We start from the raw sequence: 12159 nt of genomic DNA, 5'->3' as shown, positions 1-12159 counted from the left end.
GTCACAAAATACAGAAAGAAATGCAGGCAATGACACTCCACCACCTACAGTTCCAAATCTACAAATTGAAGCTTTAATGGGGGAGATGAGGAGGATGTTGAGGGAGGAGTGTGAACAAATACATGAGAGGTTGGATAAGGTAGAAGAGGGAACACAACGGAGGCCACGGAGGAATAGGGTGTACCAAAGGGAGGATGAGAATGAAGGGGTTTTTGAAGGGGTAGTTTCTGATGAAGAGTTTGATAGGATGTCGACAGGTAACCATAGGATGTCGACGGGAAACACTTTTTCAATGGATATCGTGCCATTGACACTTGGGAGGCTATGAAGAGGGTGATGAGGCGACGTTTTGTACCACCTCATTATTATCGAGATTTGTACCTTAAGTTGCAAGGTCTTCATCAGGGATACAAAAGTGTTGATGAGTATTACAAAGAGATGGAGATGGTTATGATTAGAGCCAATGTGGAAGAGGATCGGGAGGCAACCATGGCAAGGTTTTTGAATGGGTTGAATCGAGAGATTGCTAATCCGATTGAGCTACACCATTATGTGGAATTGGAGGATTTGGTGCATATGGCAATCAAAGTTGAGAGGCAGCTCAAGAAGGGCAGTACAAGTTCAAGGCCAAGACCGAGCCCACACAATACAAGTACAACGCCTTGGAGGACGAACTATCCAAAGAAAGAAGACCAACCTACTTCATCCTTTACACCAAAACCAGCCACCACAGCCACGATCCCTCAAGGTAAAACAGCCCCTACTTCGTCCTGTTCTAGTGAGATAAAGTGTTTCAAATGTCAGGGGCGAGGACACATAGCTAGCCAATGTCCAAACAAGAGAGTTATGGTGATTCGAGAAAGTGGCGAGCTCGATTCTGAAGATGAAGATGATCTTGCTGACATGCCACCATTGGAAGATGCTTCTATCGATGATGAGGAGTTTGGGGCAGAATCTGGTGAGATGCTTGCACTAGTCACACAACGAGCCTTAAATTTGCAAGCAAAAGAAGAGGAAGAAGAGGTGCAGCGGGAGAACATCTTTCACACTCGTTGTCATGTGAAAGACAAGGTATGTAGTGTGATTATTGATGGAGGTAGTTGTACTAACGTTGCTAGTTCTTCCATGGTTGAGAAGCTGGGGCTTTCAACGCTTAGACATCCTTGTCCATACAAGTTGTAGTGGTTGAATGATAGTGGTGAAGTGAGGGTTACAAAAAAGGTGCTGGTATCATTTCGAATTGGCAAGTATGAGGATGAGGTACTGTGCGATGTGGTTCCCATGCAAGCTGGACACCTTCTTCTAGGAAGGCCTTGGCAATTTGATCGGCGAGTGCAGCATGATGGCCTCACTAACAAGTACTCGTTCACGTTCTGTCAACGAACAATCACTCTAGCTCCATTGACACCAAAGCAAGTATATGAAGACCAAATGAGGTTGAAAAAATTGAGTGATAAAAAAAAATGAGTGAGCAAAAGAAGGAGAGTGAAAAGATGAATGAGAGTGAGAAAAAAGAGAGACAAAGAGAGAGAAGTGTGGACTCAAGTGAGAGAAAAAAGAAAGAGAAGAGTTCAATCAATGAGAAAAAATTAGAGAGAAAACAAAATAATTTGTATGCAAAAAAAGGTGAGGTTAAGCGAGCATTGCTTATAAAACAGCCAATGATTTTACTCATGTACAAGGAGGCTCTTTTAAACACTAACCAACTTGATTCTTCGCTTCCTAGTGTTGTTGTTTCTATTTTGCAGGAGTTCGAGGATGTGTTTCCCGAGGAGGTTCCACATGGTTTACCACCTATTCGAGGGATCGAACATCAAATTGATTTTGTTCCAGGTGCTTCAATCCCAAACCGACCAGCATACAGAAGTAATCCTAATGAAACAAAGGAACTACAAAGGCAAGTTGAAGAATTGATGGAGAAAGGGCATGTGAGAGAAAGCATGAGCCCATGTGCTGTTCCAGTGATTCTCGTTCCTAAGAAGGATGGAACATGGAGGATGTGTGTTGACTGTCGAGCCATCAACAACATAACGGTAAAATATCGATATCCCATCCCTCGTTTAGATGATATGTTAGATGAGTTGCATGGTTCTTGTGTGTTTTCCAAGATTGATCTTAAGAGTGGGTATCATCAAATATGAATGAAAGAAGGAGATGAGTGGAAAACTGCATTTAAAACTAAACATGGATTGTATGAGTGGTTAGTCATGCCTTTTGGATTAACTAATGCACCTAGCACTTTCATGCGATTAATGAATCATGTATTGCGTGCTTTCATTGGAAAATTTGTTGTTGTGTATTTTGATGATATTCTTATTTATAGCAAGAGCTTGCATGATCATGCCTCACATTTGCATTCTGTTTTGGATGTGCTTAAGAAAGAGAAATTATATGCTAACCTCAAGAAATGTACTTTTTGCACCGATAAGCTTGTTTTCCTAGGTTTTGTTGTGAGTGCTACAGGTATTGAGGTTGATGAGGAGAAGATCAAAGCCATCCAAGAATGGCCGACCCCCACCAGTGTAAGTAATGTTAGAAGTTTTCATGGACTTGCTAGCTTTTACAGGAGGTTCGTGAAGGATTTTAGCACCATCGTCGCACCACTTACAGAAGTTATCAAAAAGAATGTAACATTTAAATGGGGTGAAGCACAAGAGGAGGCATTTCAGCTACTTAAATACAAGCTTACTCATGCTCCTTTACTTGCTTTGCCTAACTTTTCTAACACGTTTGAAGTTGAATGTGATGCTTCTGGTATAGGTATTGGCGCTGTTCTTATGCGGGATGGGAGACCGCTTGCATACTTTAGCGAAAAGCTAAGTGGGGCTGCCCTTAATTATCCCACCTATGACAAAGAGTTGTATGCACTAGTGTGAGCTTTAGAAACATGACAGCACTATTTGTGGCCGAAAGAGTTTGTGATTCGCACTGATCATGAATCCTTGAAACATTTGAAAGGCCAACACAAGCTCAACAAGAGACATGCACGATGGGTTGAGACATTTCCTTATGTCATTCGGTATAAGCAAGGTAAGGAGAATGTGGTTGCTGATGCCCTTTCTCGCAGGTATGCCTTAATCTCTACTCTTGATGCTAAGTTACTTGGTTTTGAACACATTAAGGAGCTTTATCCTGTTGGCCATGACTTTGGGGAGATTTATGGTGTTTGTGAAAAATTTGCTGAGGGAAAATTTTATAGGCATGAGGGTTTCTTGTTTAGGGAGCATAGGCTGTGTGTACCTAATTGTTCTTTAAGAGACTTGTTAGTTCGGGAATCCCACGGGGGAGGGTTGATGGGACATTTTGGAGTTGCTAAGACCCTAGTTTTGTTACAAGAGCACTTCTTTTGGCCCCACATGAAACGAGATGTTGAACAAATTTGTGGTAGGTGTGTCACTTGTAGGCAAGCTAAATCGAGAGTTCAACCAAATGGCCTTTACACACCCTTACCAATTCCTAGTTCACCATGGGTTGACATTTCGATGGATTTTGTGTTGGGTTTACCTAGAAGTAAGCGTGGGAGGGATTCAATCTTTGTGGTGGTAGACCGGTTTTCTAAGATGGCTCATTTTATCCCTTGTCATAAAACTGATGATGCTTCTAACGTTGCAAATTTTTTCTTTAGGGAGATTGTGAGATTACATGGTATGCCTAGGACAATTGTATCAGATAGGGATGCTAAATTCTTAAGCTACTTTTAGAAAACATTGTGGGGGTAAACTTGGGACAAAACTATTGTTTTCTACTACTTGTCATCCTCAAACCGATGGTCAAACAGAAGTAGTAAATAGGACTCTATCCACCTTGTTGAGGGCTATCATAAGTAAAAATATTACGACTTGGGAAGATTGTTTACCACATGTTGAGTTTGCTTATAATCGTTCCATGCATTCTGCTACTAAATTTTCACCCTTTGAAATTGTTTATGGTTTTAATCCTCTAACTCCTTTGGATAAACCTTTACCTGTTTCTGAGCATTTGAATTTAGATGGAAAGAAGAAGGCAGAATTTGTGAAGCAAATCCATGAGAGGGCACGACTCAACATAGAGAGAAGGACTGAACAATACATTAAGCAAGCTAACAAGGGTCATCATAAGCAGGTTTTTGAGCCCGGTGATTGGGTATGGTTACACATGAGAAAGGAGCGATTCCCAGCACAAAGACGTTCCAAATTGTTACCTCGAGGAGATGGCCCATTTCAAGTACTTGAAAGGATCAATGACAATGCCTACCGACTCGATTTACCTGGTGAGTATACTGTTAGTGCTACTTTTAATGTTTCTGATTTGAGTCCTTTTGATGCAGGTGACGATTTGAGGTCAAATCCTTCTCAAGAGGGGGTGAATGATGAGGACACCAAGACTAAAGATTCAAGTCAAGTTCCAGTTGGTCCGGTGGCGAGGACACGAGCCAAGAGATTCAAAGAAGAACTTATCAGCCTAGTCCACAGAGTCCTAAAACAAGAGGAGACCGTGGTCAACACTGAAAGAGAACAAAGACTTGTCCTACTCATCAAAGTAGACTTAGTTTAGGAGCTTGATGAGTCTTATTGTATTTTGTCATCTTGTATTTTTTATTTAGTCTTTGTTTATTTTTGTGAAAAGTCAAACACTTGACTTGTGTGAGTCCAAGAGTCCTTTTTCTTTATTTTTTCGATTTTCATTAGGAAGGCAAAAAGGCTTGTCTTTATTTTTTTCGGTTTTCATTAGGAAGACAAAAGGCTTGTCTTTATTTTTCGGTTTTCATTAGGTAGACAAAAGGTTGTCTTTAATTTTCGGTTTTTAGGAAGACAAAGGGGCTTGTCTTGTTGTAATTTTCGGCTATATAAGGCCTTGAAAACATTTGGAAAAATCAGATTGTGATGAAATGAAATTTGTGAGTTTTTCTTCTTGAGTTCTTGAAGAAACTATTAGAACTTATCAAGGGGTTCCTTGTGGCGTTCAACCTGACTTAACAAACGGATTCCCATCCCCGTTTGTGGCGTCTTCCTCATACCAAGGTTCGTGCTTGGCTAAGCATTGGGTCGCGGTTCTTCATTCCCATTTCGTGTGTTCTTGGTGGCTGCCATATTTGGTGTCGGGTTTCACCACAATCGTTGGTGTGGTTCGTATCAAGCCACTTTGTCTTCCTAATGAAAACCCTAACAAGCACAAATAGAAAGACTCTTGGACTCTCACAAGTCAAATGTTTGACTTTCACAAAAACAAAGACTAAATAAAAGCGTGATTAAGTGATTGATTAAAATAAAAATACAAGATACCAAAACCAATAAAACTCATTACAAGAAGCTAAATATTGATCAAGCTCCTAAACTGAGTCTACTTTGATGAGCAGTACAAATCTTTGTTCTCCTTCAGTGTTGACCACGGTCTCCTCCTGTTTTTAGGACTCTGTGGACTAGGTTGTTAAGTTCTTCTTTGAATCTCTTGGCTCGAGCCCTCGTCACCGGACCAACTGGAACTTGACTTGGATCTTTAGTCTTGGTGTCCTCATCAATGCCGTCCCAGGCGTTTTAACAGGCCCTGGGCTCGCGGTCCACACCGTGAGGATATCCCAGGTATCCTTTAGGGTCTCCCCCTGGCAACTCGCACTCCACGTGCTCAACGCTGCTTCCGGCCCCTTGCCGCACTCGGCCTTGCACTCCACGTGCCTAACGCCGTTCCCGGCCTTGGCGACCTCGGCCTACGCCATTCCCGACTCTTGCCGATCATTCACACATTTGCATTCATAGCATAATACAGCATATACTGAACATGAACAAATTCAATCAAAGGGCTACGCCCGACAATACAATCATATAGGGCTCCGCCCTGCATACAAGCTCTATGGAAACAATGGTTTTCTTACCTGCGTCCCTAGCTTTCCAAGCATCGATATCCCGAGCACAGTCTCCTAACCTGAGCCTCGCTGAAACCCTAGTCACAACGCATTAAAAATATTCATCCATCAAGTTCTAATCCATTAAATAGCTTTGAGCCGTAACTCTATTCTCCGGGACCTTGAATTCTATCCATTCGGGTGATAAAATCCATCTCGAGCCTTCACCCTTTGAGTTCCCAAGCCTAAACACACTTTTAAAGTACAAAATGGCACTAAGATCCGCGACCCTATGAGACCATGCTGCGGCCCGCCCCCAAACCTGAGAGCACACCCAAAACAGGGCAGGCGCGCCGCGGCCCTAGCTAGGGCATGCCGCGGCCCACCCTTCTTCCAGACCACCCAAATGCTTCAGAGGGCCACGGCTCAGCAAGAACAATGCCGCGGCCCGACCCTTCGAACCCAGAAAAATCCTCCATCTTCTCTTCTAAAACCCAGCCAATCATCCATAAAAATCAACCTAACAATCCAAACATTAATCACATAAATCTTAAAACAATTTCAGTAGCAAAACCTAACAAGAGCTTAAGCCAAAATCCTCATCAAACCCAAAATCTATCCTTCACCGAACTACATTCATATTCTAAAAACCAGCATAAACTTCAAGCTAAATCCTTGTAATTTAAAACTTACCCTTGCTGAACTTAGTCTCTGAATTTGGTCCTTAAGCCACAAGCTTCTAGCTCCCAAGATTTCCCAGCTTCACTACTTAGTCCTTAGCTTGATTTCACCAAGAATTCTCCCAAGCTCAAATGGAGAAAAAGAAGAGAAGACAACTTCAAGAGAGAGGGAAAGAAAGAATCGGTTTCTGAACTTTTCTAAAGACTTCCTAGGTTTTGTTTTATTTAACTTAAGCTATAAGGTTACCTCAAGGCTCGGGGTACCAAAACGTCCCCAAGGGCAAAATGGTAAATTTCCCCAATATTCCCTCCTAGACATTCTAACCTCAAATATATCTCCAAATATTTATTGCCATAACCCAATAACCCCATAAAACACCTAATACCCAAAATACCCCTCGACTTGCCCGAGTCAGATTCTCAACCCCATTGTGACTTTCTGGCTAATTGCTCCCTAGGACTGTCTCGAATCGTGCTACACAGATATATATCACAAACATATCACATTTATCACATTTATACCCTCAACGGGCTAAAATCACAAATGTACCCCTAACAACCAAACGGGGCCCACATGCATATTTAATTCAACTAAACATGCAACTCTATCACATATTCACATACATTCACGTATTATATCCATAATTCACTTATTGCCCTCCAGGCACACTAATCAAGGCCCTAAGCCCTATTAGCAAATTTGGGTTGTTACACTAATGGTGGAAATAGATGGGAATTATTATATGAAAGACTTTAGAAGTGTTAACCTCGAGTTTCTGAGGGAGGTTTGGACCCGTTTAATGTGGAATAGTGGACAGACATGGTTAGCCATGTCTTCGGCTATATAGGAGTGAAAGACAATGATGGGGTGGCTTGTGCCACGTACATGTTGCGGGAGGATGTCCGAGCGTGGTGGAAAGTTGTGTCCCACACTCTGGATATTGTCATGGTAGGTTGGAAGGAAACTCAGACAAGGGTTCAACAAGAGGCACTATGATGACGTAGTTTGGGTTGCAAAGATCAATGACTTTAGGAACTCAGTACATAATAGTATGACAGTGACAGGATATGTTAGTGCTTTGTAGATAGGCCAAATTTGTGTTTTGTTTGGTACCAACGGACGTGGCCCGAAAAGAGCAATCCGTTCGAGGATTGAACAATGGGATGGCCAGTGTGTTAGGATCGCTCTAGTGTAGGAGATTGTTACCTACGCTTGGGCATCATGTGAGTGAGTGTTGAATGAAGGCATGTTATTAGTGAGGAATTATAGGGCTTATCAAGGAGAGTTGCTCGAAGACATAGACATAAGTACTAAAGAGTGCAAATAACTCTACCCCAGCTCATGTGAACGTTTAAATATGGTTAGAGTCTTAGGTTGGTCCTCGGAGGTGACTGGTTGGCTTTCTAGTTCTTGTTTCTGCTTACAAATTGAATTGATTAAGATGGTTTCATGAGGTATATGAGGTGATCATGACAGTCGATTTGCTGATTAAGTAAGGGACAACCATGGATTGAAGAAGAAGATGCTGACTTCTTGATGAGGACACCAAGACCCAAGTATCAAGTCAAGTTCCAGTTGGTCCAGTGACGAGGGCACGAGCCAAGAGATTCAAGGAAGAACTTAACAGCCTAGTCCACAAAGTCCTAAAACAAGAGGAGACCGTGGTCAACATTGAAGGAGAACAAAGACTTGTCTTACTCATCAAAGTTGACTGAGTTTAGGAGCTTCATGAGTCTTATTGTATTTGTCATTTTAATTTATTTACGTTATTGTTGTTATTTGGTCTTTCTTTATTTTGTAAAAGTCAAACACTTGACTTGTGTGAGCTGAAGAGTTGTGTGAGCCGAAAGGTCTTGTTTTGTGAGCTGAAGAGTTGTGTGAGCCGAAAGGTCTTGTTTATGGTGCTTTCATTAGGAAGACCAAGGGTCTTGTTTTCATGTAATTTTCGTCCTTATAAGGACTGCCAAAACAATGTGAAAAGGCAGATTATGTTGAATGAAATTGTGAGTTTATTTCTTCTTGAGTTCTTGAAGAAACTTTTGAACTTATCAAGGAGATTCCTTGTGGCGTTCATCCTGACTTATCAAACGGATTCCATCCCCATTTGTGGCGTCTTCCTCATACCAAGGTTCGTGCTTGGCTAAGCATTGGGTCGCGGTTCCATTCCAATCTCGTATGTTCTTGGTGGCTGTTCCATATTTGGTGTCGGGTTTCATCACAATTTTGGTGTGGTTCGTATCACTTCTGAGGTTGAAAAGGAAAGGGTCTGGTTGCAGTTGCTGGGTGCCTAGCTGTTAAGGAAGATACCACTGAGGTTATTTCAGATAGACCATACAAATACTGGATCGATGAATGAGGTTTCAGATGGGTTCATAAGGATTCGGTGGGATAATTGCCGCATTTGGGGAAAAGAGTGTGTAATGTAATTAAGGCAGAGATGGAAGCAGAATCCAAGACATTATGAAGTATAGACTTAGCTTAGCAGAAAGAATTAAGGTTCAATTGAAGAAGTGTTTGAATTAAGGGTTGATCAGACGGAGCATCTTATTATGGAACATGTCAATATGGTTTCACAAGAAAAGGGCCAAGTCTACAAGGATAGGACAATGTTTTCAAGAATTACCCCGATAAGGGTTAGGGCGAGAGGCGTTTCAAGAATTTCCACTTGCACTAAGTAGGATATGATAGAATCTTGGTAAAGGCTTCTAAATTGACCAATGCATCAGCGGTTCAGGTAAGTTCATTAAGCAGGGAGTATAGGGATAATGTTGATGATTAATATTCAAATCGATCAAGGATGTTTCCGACTACTTCTAGCTAGAAGCATAACATAAACAATATCCTCATTGATAGTACCAAGATTAAGGAAAACAAGGTTATAAGTAAGGTTCCAAGAAAGACAAGTTCTAATTTCTCCAGAAGATGTTCAGGGTCATGTTATGGGAGGTAATGGGATCATGTATGAGGTAATTAAGATGGAAACCGTAAGGAAATTATTAAAGGAACGCCTTGGGGGCGAAAAGCATAGAGAAACCAAAGAAACACATCTACTACTGTGTGAGGTATCCTTGAGGACATCTATACTTTGACTGAGGCAACATGAGAACATAAAGTTGATTTGAATGGATAGTTGCATATTAGATTTTTAGAAGTTGGTATAAAGATTGATTCATATATCACAGTATTAAAGTTTGTACGTGTGGACTGGTACAAAGAACGATGCGAGAGACGTCGTCCTTGCTTAGGGCATGGAGTTCTGGTGCAGTATGTTATGAGTGAAGGGGCGTCATGTGTAACTGAAAAAGTTACCGTTGGCACCTCACGGTGGATGGCAAGCTGATAGTATGAAGTAATGATTGAGTTTGATTTGGAACTAGCGGTTGATGGTTGGTAAATATATATTCCTATGAATGAACAGTGAAACACAGGAAGAGGATCTTGTAGGAAAGGTTAAGAATCCTACTACTTTGGAATAGATGAGTGAAACTACGCAGATCATATGAGTGATCCGAAGCGTACTAACATTAAGGGGAAGATACGGGATGAACCTTAGGTCACCCCTTACAGTTATTATATCTAGGAAGTTGAATGGATGCTAAAACTACACTTTGTATATCGGGAGGCGCAAGGCCCAGCAATTTAGTAAATAAGAGGTAATAATCAGAGGCCATAAGGGCTATTATAATTCTAGTGTATCCTGGAGTTAATATGAAAAGGATATGATTATGAACCTTAGGGGTGGACCACCTTGGGTCAAAGATGAGGTAAGGAAATACAAAAGTTGTGATTTGACCTATTGGATTGGCACACCATGGTTGGTGTGAGTGAGGTATCATAAGAGATAATGGGTACGAGAGAAGACTGTACATCTGTTGGAAATGTACCCTGAAAGCATATGTTGTTTTTATGAAATAAATAAATAAATTGAACTTGTTATGCATATATTTTATGGACTATATTATTCTGTGATAATATTAAGTAAATATCAAGAAAAGTCCTAAGTTCATATATGTGATCTCAAACACGTATTGGTACGGAAGGATTGTGTTTGAGATAAATGAACTTGAATAGTTCGCAGTAAAATAAAGTTATGGAATCTTTAGATTAATTACTGCAAGTACGGTCCACTAGTATTATGAATACATGTGATCTAGATCCGGATCACTAGTGTGGTAGGACACTTTAGTGGAGGTACTTTATATATTAGAGAATATATAGAACTGGACCAGATTTGTTTATTAATACTTAGTCAAATACCGTTTCGAAGTATTAATTAAATATATCAACTGATGATCATATACAAATAGACCCTTCTCGGATGCCTGAGTCATCCTCACGGTGTAGACCACGAACCTAGGGTCTGGCAAAGCACCTGGGACGACATGGCCGCTATGTGTTTAGCCTGTTGGCTGCTTTGTTATATGCTGATTGATAGTTATGCACATGTTGATTGTTTGTGTTGAGTTTTCTTGCTGTGCTCCAGCTCACGGGTGCTCTATGGTGTAGGTAAGAGTAAGGGAAAGGTCGACCAACCATGAGTACGGAGAGCGTGAAGCGTTGTATACGTGTTCGGCCTGCCTGGCTGCCATGGCCAGGGGTGTTTTTGGGAGATGTTATGTATCAATCTTAATTTTGTTGTTTAGTTTACTTTAATTATGTTTATAATTAAATTATAACGCTTTATAATTCCAAAGCATGACTACATTTTCAAATTATATGACTTTTATTACAGTTTAACCACACTTTTAGCCTGAAACCTCGATTACCAAGTTAATTGCACGTTTAAAACTCACTTAGGAACAACTCTACGGAAGTAGGGTGTTATAGTTCCTCACTCCCTTTCTTAGTTTTAGAGTATATTAGGATGTCATCTATGAACACCACTACGAACTTGTCCAATCTATTCATCATTTCCATGAATGCCGTTGGGGCATTGGTGAGTCCAAAAGACATCACTAGAAACTCATGACACCCATAGTGGGTTCTAAATGCCATCTTGGGAACATCTCCATTCATCCCCTTCATTGACGGCACCCAGATCTCGGATCGCAGATCAATATTGAAGAACATCGTTGCCCCTTGCAGTTGATAAAAAGGATCTTCTATCCTAGGTAAATGATATTTGCACATTCTAATACTTTCATCCATTTATAAAAATTTCCAATACTGAAAGGAGAAGTAAAATATATTAAACATAAAAAATTCTTAAAATAGGTCTATAATATCCAAATATCCCAAAATATCCAAACAAGTCAAAAAGAGAATCCCAATTATTTTAATAATAATAGTAGACCAGAAATTTAGGGAAAATGGCTTTAGTCCTCCACTGTCGTCTCGTCCCCAGAGTCGTAATCAAAGATGTGCTTAGAGCTATGGAAGTAATCAGGGATGCTAGCCCTTTTCCTTAGCCTATCGCTTACTTCTTTTGTAGCGAGTAACGCCTCTTGTAGCGCTGCTTCTCCCTCAAGGTCGTGCACCATCTCCTCATGCTTCTCCAAATCCCCATCCTCATTTGGAGCAAGGATTGTTACCAGTTGGTAGAATTCATAATTGTCCACGGGCTCCTAAATAGTGTACCGAATCGTAGCAAATCCTAGATTGCCCTAGATTATGTCATGCCATGCTTCAGCCAATTGGAGAAAAACCTCAGGGAATGTGAC

This window comes from Humulus lupulus, chromosome 2, assembly GCF_963169125.1.
Source record: "Humulus lupulus chromosome 2, drHumLupu1.1, whole genome shotgun sequence".
Lineage (NCBI taxonomy): Eukaryota > Viridiplantae > Streptophyta > Magnoliopsida > Rosales > Cannabaceae > Humulus > Humulus lupulus.
Note: the sequence above shows the minus strand (reverse complement) of the source record.